The sequence below is a fragment of the Saccostrea cucullata genome, unplaced genomic scaffold, assembly GCF_032062105.1.
Source record: "Saccostrea cucullata isolate Sc308-1 unplaced genomic scaffold, CSIRO_AGI_Scuc_v1 ctg4704, whole genome shotgun sequence".
NCBI classification, from domain to species: domain Eukaryota; kingdom Metazoa; phylum Mollusca; class Bivalvia; order Ostreida; family Ostreidae; genus Saccostrea; species Saccostrea cuccullata.
In genome coordinates this window covers 93,258-102,565 of record NW_026941152.1, presented here as the reverse complement: position 1 = coordinate 102,565, position 9,308 = coordinate 93,258, and positions in this window count along the sequence as shown.

The window sequence follows — 9,308 nt, the reverse complement described above, 5'->3', positions numbered from 1 at the left end:
TCCTTATGTTAGTAAAGTTGATACAGTTAGTACAGTTGTCATAATAATAACATAGTAAAGTATAATAAAGTATATAATATTGACAAATAACATATATAAATTGAAATATTCATTGATATATTTATGAACTGCTGAAAAAATAAGACAGTTCATATCATAAGATAAAGCGTGAGTACCCCGTGACATCAGATGTGTGTCTATTAAAAGTTTGTCGAAAAGATTAGTTCTTGCTGTGATATATATTTTACAAACAAAGAAAAAATGATAAACATCCTCACTCTGACCATTTAGGCGATTCAATAATATTCCTTCTGTAGAGATCATAATTTAGCAAACAGTTGTGTCTTAATTTAGCGTGTATGATATTGATAATACGCTTACCAAACGAAAAAATATTTCGGGGTTTAGTTATAATATCGGTGATATTCTTTTTAAAAGTATGAACTTTTAAGAGATGTTGCCTCTCTACAGATCATCTCGACCTGTGGATGATTCGTTAACCAAATTAAAGGTCAGTAATGGAGAGAAAAATATGTGGAATAGAATAAAAAACAGAAAAAGGTACTTATTAAACTAACCTTGGTTCAATAATTGAAAAGCAAATAAATTTTATCACAAACTATTAAATACAGAAGGTTGGGATAGCGAAAGTGGAAAACTACTATCAGCAAAGTACAATGTTAATAAATGAGGATTATGTAAACATGCTCGATCGTGAAAAAAATTATAACGAGATATAGAAAGCAGTTATGTCATTAAAATCAAATAAATCTCTTGGAGAAAATGGACTTTATCAACTTTTTATAAATACTTGTTTATAAGTAAAAATGAATTTTTAAAGGTTCTAAAACACATTTTTCATAAGGCTACACTCTGTGACTCACAAACAAAGGAGTCATTTCATTAATACATAAAGGGAATGAAAGAGAACACATGAAAAATTGGAGGCAGTGCATTCACAATGCTTAACAATGATTAGAAAATTATTGCTTAAATACTCACCCAGAGATTAAAAACAGTAGTGTCAAAATTAATTGACTTGTTGAACAATATGGATATTTTTCAATCACGAGATGTATAATAAATCTTCTATTGATTTGAATACAGTTTTGAATATATCAATAAGCCTAAAACCGCACTACCTTCTCAACCCCAAATTCCTCTAAAGTTATGTAAACTAAAACAGGTCCTGTAAAACAGGCGATTCCACCGCTTTTGACTTCAAATATTGTAAGAACTTATGAAAAAGTTTGATTATTCTCAGCAGCGATCATTATTCATTCACTATATATACACATATTTTCTGAACTGGACTGCTAAACATGAATGTAAGCATTCAAATGTTTGAACGAGGTAAACTAACTTTGACCAAACAACTTCTGGGTCATTGCGCGTCACAACATAGCAATACGGCGGCCCGTTCATGTAATAAATACTATTTTACTTGAAATTTATTCGCGTCTCAAATGTTAATATAAGTAATAAAAAACAATGTTAAAAGGTTCTCTGGGAAATGAACTTTTAGTTGGTACGTGATCAAATCTACTGAGAAGCCCTTCCTGCTTCATAGGATTTGATCACGTGACCATTTGGGTATTTTCAACTAACAAATGTACAATAGATCGTCTTTCGATACAAAAATGTTTAAAAAACAATTACTCGGTTTAAAAGTTTAATTAACAATTGGAATGGAGATTCCTGTAAGTGTGGCTCCTGCAGATCTTAATCCTAAAATCTTAATCTCAGTTGTTGCTCAATTTCTTTTTAGTTCCTTTTTATTTATTTATTTATTTGTCTTGGTATTGTTCTTCTGTTTTAAGTTTATTTTGTTTTGTTTGCTTTAAAAGTGAGTAAATTTAGCAGTCATAAATTTATAGTATTAACTAGAAATATGTCCATAGGACATGGATGCCCCGCCGAGGATATATTAGTAGAGCAACATGAAAATTTGTATGTTTATAAAATTTGATCAGAATATCCAGAATATTGATGCAGCTGAATTGCTTGTTTGGAAAATATAGGTCAGATCCAGCATCCGAAGCAAGTCTAGTAGTGTCCATCCCTAGATGCATCATCAATGAAAGTTACGTTCAGGTAGGGCTTATAGTTAGTTGGGAATGAAAAAATAGGACAGATCCAGCATCCGAAGCAAGTCTAGTAGTGTCCATCCCTAGATGCATCATCTATGTAAGTTTGGCTCAGGTAGGGCTTATAGTTACTTGGGAATGACAATATAGGTCAGATCCAGCATCCGAAGCAAGTCTAGTAGTGTCCATCCCTATATGCATCATCCATGTAAGTTTGGTTCAGGTAGGGCTTATAGTTACTTGGGAATAAAAATATAGGTCACATCAAGCATCCGAAGCAAGTCTGGTAGTGTCCATCCCTAGATGCATCATCCATGTAAGTTTGGTTCAGGTAGGGCTTATAGTTACTTGGGAATGACAATATAGGTCAGATCCAGCATCCGAAGCAAGTCTGGTAGTGTCCATCCCTAGATGCATCATCCATGTAAATTTGGTTCAGGTAGGGTTTATAGTTACTTGGGAATAAAAAATATAGGTCAGATCCAACATCCGAAGCAAGTCTGGTAGTGTCCATCCCTAGATGCATGCATCATCCATGCAAGTTTGGTTCAGGTAGGGCTTATCGTTACTTGGGAATGAAAATATAGGTCAGATCCAGCACCCGAAGCAAGTCTGGTAGTGTCCATCCCTAGATACATCATCCATGCAAGTTTGGTTCAGGTAGGACTTATAGTTTCTAAGGAACGAAAATATAGGTCAGATTCAGCATCCGAAGCAAGTCTGGTGGTGTCCATCCCTAGATGCACAATCCATGCAAGTTTGGTTCAGGTAGGGCTTATCGTTACTTGGGAATGAAAATATAGGTCAGATCCAGCATCAGAATCAAGTCTGGTAATGTCCATCCCTAAATGCATCATCCATGCAAGTTTGGTTCAGGTAGGGCTTATAGTTCCTGAGGATTGGACCTGCTCTAGAAACTTTAACCTGGTCACTCATCTGGAAAATGTAGGTCACATCCAGCATCCGAAGCAAGTCTGGTAGTGTCCATCCCTAGATGCATCATCCATGCAAGTTTGGTCCAAGTAGGGCTTATAGTTCCTTAGGAATGGACCTGCTCTAAAAACTTTAACCTGGTCACTCATCAGGAAAATGAAGGTCACATCCAGCATCCGAAGCAAGTCTGATAGTGTCCATCCCTAGATGCATCATCCATGTAAGTTTGGTCCAAGTAGGGCTTATAGTTCCTTAGGAATGGACCTGCTCCTAAAACTTTAACCTGGTCACTTGTCTGGAAAATGTCGGTCAGATCCAGCATCCGAAGCAAGTCTGGTAGTGTTCATCCCTAGATGAACCATAGCTCTCATCAATATCTATCAGCATATGAAGTTTGATGAAAATATCTTGGATAGTTTCTTTGAAACTTAGCTTTGAACAGAGCTAAACGCAAAGTGTGATGGAAGGACAGAGGGAAGGACGGAAGACGGACATGACAAACATTATATGCCCCGGCCATATTCATGGCGGGGCATAAAAATATACTTTTAACTAAACAAATTTGCTATATTTTTGTCAAAATATAAAATATTTTTTATCAAATATATAATTCATAGACTATATTTTTAGAGCATAAGTGCTACTTGGACACTCATTTATATTTATTTTCTGTGTTTGTCTTATTTATATGCATGATATATATGTGCTTTCTGTGTCGTTTTGTGTGTATATGTGTAAATATTGCTTGTTGTGATGCATGACAATGTAATTCTAACTGTTTTATATGTGTAGATAGTTATTTAGGATATGTAGTACTAATATTATGTCGGTCAAAAGCTCTACAGAGCTTATGTTTTCTGTTATAAAAATCCGACTCAAAATAAAATTTTTACCGCGACTTTTAACTTCAAGTATTTTAAGAACTCATGAAAGAGTGACTATAAAGATTATTCTCAGCAGCAATAATTTTTCTTTCAATATAAATAGAGATGTCCTGAAATGGACTGCTGAACTTAAATGTAAACATTCAAATCTTGTAGCAAGGCGAACTGTCAAAACAAAAAAAATTTCTAGGTCACAACAAAGCAATACGGCGACCAGTTCGTGTAATAAATGCAGTTAAACTAGAAATTTATTCATCTATCAAGTATCAAGTAAATATAAGAAATAAACAGCTATGTTAAAAAGTTCTCTGGGTAATGAACTTAGTTGGTACATGATCAAATCTACTGAGAAGCCCTTCGGGCTTCACAGAATTTGATCAATTGACTAAGTTCATTCCCCAGAGTACTTTTTAACATAGATGAACCATATGGGGATAACGAACCGTATTCAAGATCAAAAGTCCATTAAACAATACAAAATAGGAGCAGAGCAAACATGGACCTCCAAAACATCGGAGGTCGGATCATGTGCCATTGAGGAGTAAGCATCCTCTACCTAACGGTCCCACCCGCCGTGTGCTCCTTGTCATGATAGGTAATTCAAGGAAAAAATCCGTCCTCAATAAAGTGTATAAATAATGGACTAACAATTAGTATGAAAAACGTCAGTCAGCATTTGACTCAATGATAAATTGTATGGCAAACCTTTTTGCTATTTATTCGGAAAATAAAATTTATCTAAAAATTACAGAGATATCTCTCGTTTCAGAGAGGTATCTTTAAAAAAAAGAAATAGCTTTCACCTTGAAGAAATATCTATCATTTTTAAGAGATACCTCTATGAGAAAGAGATAGGTCTTACTTTAAGAGAGATATGTCTTTTATACTAAGAGAGATATTTCTTCCACTTGAACAGATATCTCTTTCTTTTTGAAAGATATCTCTTTCGTAAAAAGAGATATCTCTGAACGTTAAAGAGATATCTCTTTCATCTATAGAGATATCTCTTTTACTTTTAGAGATATCTTTCCATGATAAAGAGATATCTACGACGGCGTATTAGTGCCATTTTAACAATGTAGAAATTTTTTTAAATCGTTTGTACGATTTAGTAAATCATTTGTACGATTTAATAAATCGTTTGTACAATTTAGTAAATCGTTTGTACAATTTAGTAAATCGTTTGTACAATTTAATAAATCGTTTGTACAATTTGTTTGTTAAATCGTTTGTACAATTTGTTTGTTAAATCGTTTGTACAATTTATTAAATCGTTTGTACAATTTATTAAATCGTTTGTACTATTTAATAAATCGTTTGTACGATTTAATAAATCGTTTGTACAATTTAGTAAATCGTTTGTACGATTTAATAAATCGTTTGTACGATTTAATAAATCGTTTGTACAATTTAGTAAATCGTTTGTACAATTTAATAAATCGTTTGTACAATTTGTTTGTTAAATCGTTTGTACAATTTATTAAATCGTTTGTACGATTTAATAAAACGTTTGTACGATTTAATAAATCGTTTGTACGATTTAATAAATCGTTTGTACAATTTAGTAAATCGTTTGTACAATTTAATAAATCATACAAACGATTTATTAAATCGTACAAACGATTTATTAAATCGTACAAACGATTTATTAAATTGTACAAACGATTTATTAAATCGTACAAACGATTAAAAAAAATTCTACATTGTTAAAATGGCACTAATACGCCGTCGTAGATATCTCTTAAAGTATCTTTAATTTTATTTAAAGAAAATAAAAACGATTTATAAAATAATTCATTCAAAATAAAAAAAAACAACTTTGAATACTATTGGAAAAAAAATGGTTAAAAAGTAAAGATATACATCCAAGACAGGAATATGGGAGTATCTAAATCTTGTACAAATGTAGGAATTTATTATGAACTAGGGAGGTACCCATTATGTTAAAGCAAACATTCATGTACACTGTACTGGTATAGACTAGAACATACATCATCTAACCTACTGAAAGCAGTTCTCAATGAGTGCAAATCAAACATCATCAACAGTGATTGGTACTCCAGTATATTATTCTACAGTAAAAAAACTTAACATTAATTTGTCCCTTTGCAAAAAACTAAGTGAAAACAAATTTAAATTGTACATGAAAAGACAACTACATAATAGTGTTTTAAACACTTGGAACAATATTCGTATCAATTATTTGGAAGGCTTTGGTAAATTAAATACATATTTTAAGTATAAAAGGTCTTTTTATTTTGAAAAATACTTGAATATGAAAAACCGAGACAATCGGGTAATTCTTGCAAAATTCAGAATTAGTAATCATTGTTTAAGGGTAGAAACGGGTAGATATGAAAGGAAACTTAATAAATGTGGTAAAAATGAAATTCTTCCCAGATGTGAGAGAATCTGTCGTTAATGCACCTCAAGTCCAACTGAGGATGAATTGCATTTGTTGCTAGAATGTCCACTTTATAATGACTCAAGAAGAGAGTTTTTAGATAAAATCTTTAAAACCTTTCCTAATTTGATACTGCTTAACAATGTTGACGTGTTTACATGGGTTATGTCAAATGAATATTCTGGGTTTGTTGTTTTATTATGCCAACTTTTAAATGCAAATTTTTATAAGAGAAAACAACATAGTTCAATATAGGCATATTGCAGATATTATATATAGGCCACTTATAATGTACATTTTACACATCCTAAAAGAAGATAGCTAACTCTCTGTTCATTATACAATGTTTGTTTTGTTCTGTTTTGTATATGTATAACTGTGATGATTTTGGACACTGTTCTGTATGCTCCAGTGTGGGCCAAAATTGATTGAATAAAAATTCTATTCTAATTCTATTTCCAAAGATTAATGTCCTTAAATATTATTATGTTAAGTTTCAAGTGAAATTTTTAGATTAGTTTCTTAAAGGTAAAGTATTTTACTGCATTCTTTACACATTTACCATATGATACTCGTCTTGGTATTGTCGAAATGTAGAGCGAAAAGGGACAACACTGCGGAAAGAAATCATACCAATAAAAGGGATAGTGAAGTATTGTTTAAGGTAGGATTCTTATCACACAAAACTGTATTTCCTGTATTTAAAAATTAATGAAATTTTCACAGAATCAAGAAGACAATATTACTAAGTTATGATATCAGTAAGATTAGTTTTGACCGTTTTATATTGGCGTCAAGGTCAGGTCAAGGTCATTAAGAATAAAAATAACTGCATCAAATCAAGAGGTGGGGTTTTCTATTTCAAAAGATTAAATGTTTGTCTTTTTCCATAAAAAGATATTACTATATAGGGTCTATAAGATGATATTACCAAATTGACACAAATGGTTTAACAAAAAAAAAAAAAAAAAAAAAAAAAAAAGGATTTTGGCTGATTCGAATTTTTCTCTATTTTTCTTAATTATTCAGAATATTTAAGTTATTGTTATATGCGCCCTAGATTTTTCTTATTTTTACATATAGTAAAGAAGTCATATAGAGATACAAAATGATACAAAAACAAAAAGTTTTGACCGTTAAGTAAGAGACTTAAAAGACTTTCTATGGATTTTTGGCTCCTATTTGTACTTAGATTGGAAGTTTTTAAAAAGCTTACATAATCATAATTTTTTGGAAATTCATATTTATTTGATATATTTTAAAACTTAAGTTCCTTATTATTGATATAGCTAACATTTGAAAAATTCTTCTAGTCTTTGAATTTGTAAAAATTATGACTAAATTCATTGTTCTATAATAACTTTGAGAGGCAGAAAAGAAGATATTTTCATACGCCACCATTCCGCCAAAAATATAATCCCTGCTATTTTTCGAACACAATCTACAATTTCTATTTAAAGTTGTACATGTACAATTGTGATGAGGAAAGAAAAATAATGTCTTTTAAATCTGTTTCTTTTGAAAGAATTTTTTTTGCATTTACGGTTTGAAACTTATATATTTTGCAGAGAAATGGCTCTTCATTATTCTATAATTTAGAAAGTAACTCTGGGAAATGTCAGCTTTGTAAAACATAGAAAGCAGTGTAACAAATGAGAAATGCTGTTATCATCGTGCGGTATAGAGTCGGGGTGTACAGAAAAACACAAGTAACGATATTGTGCCTATGCCCAGCAACCTATTGCTTTAAAGTTTCAACAGAACAGATAATAAGAAACCATAAAAAATCATTTGGGAATTGTTGTAATTATGAAATAAAAGTATATAAAAATCAAGTTGTGAAATGTGAATTATTTTTTTGATAAGTGAAATAGAATTTTAATAATGTAAACAATCATTTTTAAAGTATATTTTGTTGCATCTATACACAATATTGCGTTATAAAAATGCGAACTTAATTTGTGTGAAAAACCATGTGAGCTTACAAAGTGTGTGTTGAGCTGTAAAGCTTTGTTGTTATTTTTGTATTAACGTCTTTTTCTAGTAAGATATCCAAGCATGAAACAGATGCATGAGTCTGCGGTATCTTTAATATCAAGTTCACTGAGATATAGCGTGTCGACATGGCAAAGGAAATAACTATTGTAACTATTGTTGATTGATAAGAACTCATCGATATATCTAAATATCGAGCTGAAGGCCACAGCAAGTGTTTTCTTTTTCTCAAGTGTAAGATTTTTAATAAGTTCTGTTTCATATGAATACATAGATAAGTCTTCTCTTTTTATTACTTCTTATTCTTGTCTGAAGAGAACATTTAAAGCAAAATCATTGAATATATTCACGTTAATTTCATCTTATTTTAGAAATAATTAAGTTTTTCTTTTTAGCATATAACTTATTGAAAAATTTTAGACCGATATTAATAATTGAAAAAAACATTTATGCATAGACCGTAAACATGTACATGTATATTATATTTATAAAATAATATTTTCTATATAAGAAAATATTCAGAGAGGTCAATACAATCAATAAAATTTGATCATAGTTCAAGACAAGAGGCCCAGGGGGCCACATCGCTCACCTGAGCAGTTGGCTAGGAAAAACCACAGATCAGATCAGAGCTGAAAGTACTGGCGGGGGGGGGGGGGGCTTGAATTTTACCCCCCCCCAGGGGGTCATGATTTGAACAAACTTGAATCTACACTACCTGAGGATGATTCAACATGAGTTTCATCTTTCCTGACCCAAAGGTTCTTGAGAAGAAGATTTTTAAAGATTTTCCCTATATATTCCTATGTAAAACTTTGATCGGCCATTTTGGCCCCACCCTACCTCTGGGGGTCATGATTTGAACAGATTTGAATCTACACTACCTGAGGATGATTCAACATGAGTTTCATCTTTCCTGGCCCAGTGGTTCTTGAGAAAAAGATTTTTAAAGATTTTTCCTATATTTTCCTATGTAAAACTTTGATCGGCCATTTTGGCCCCACC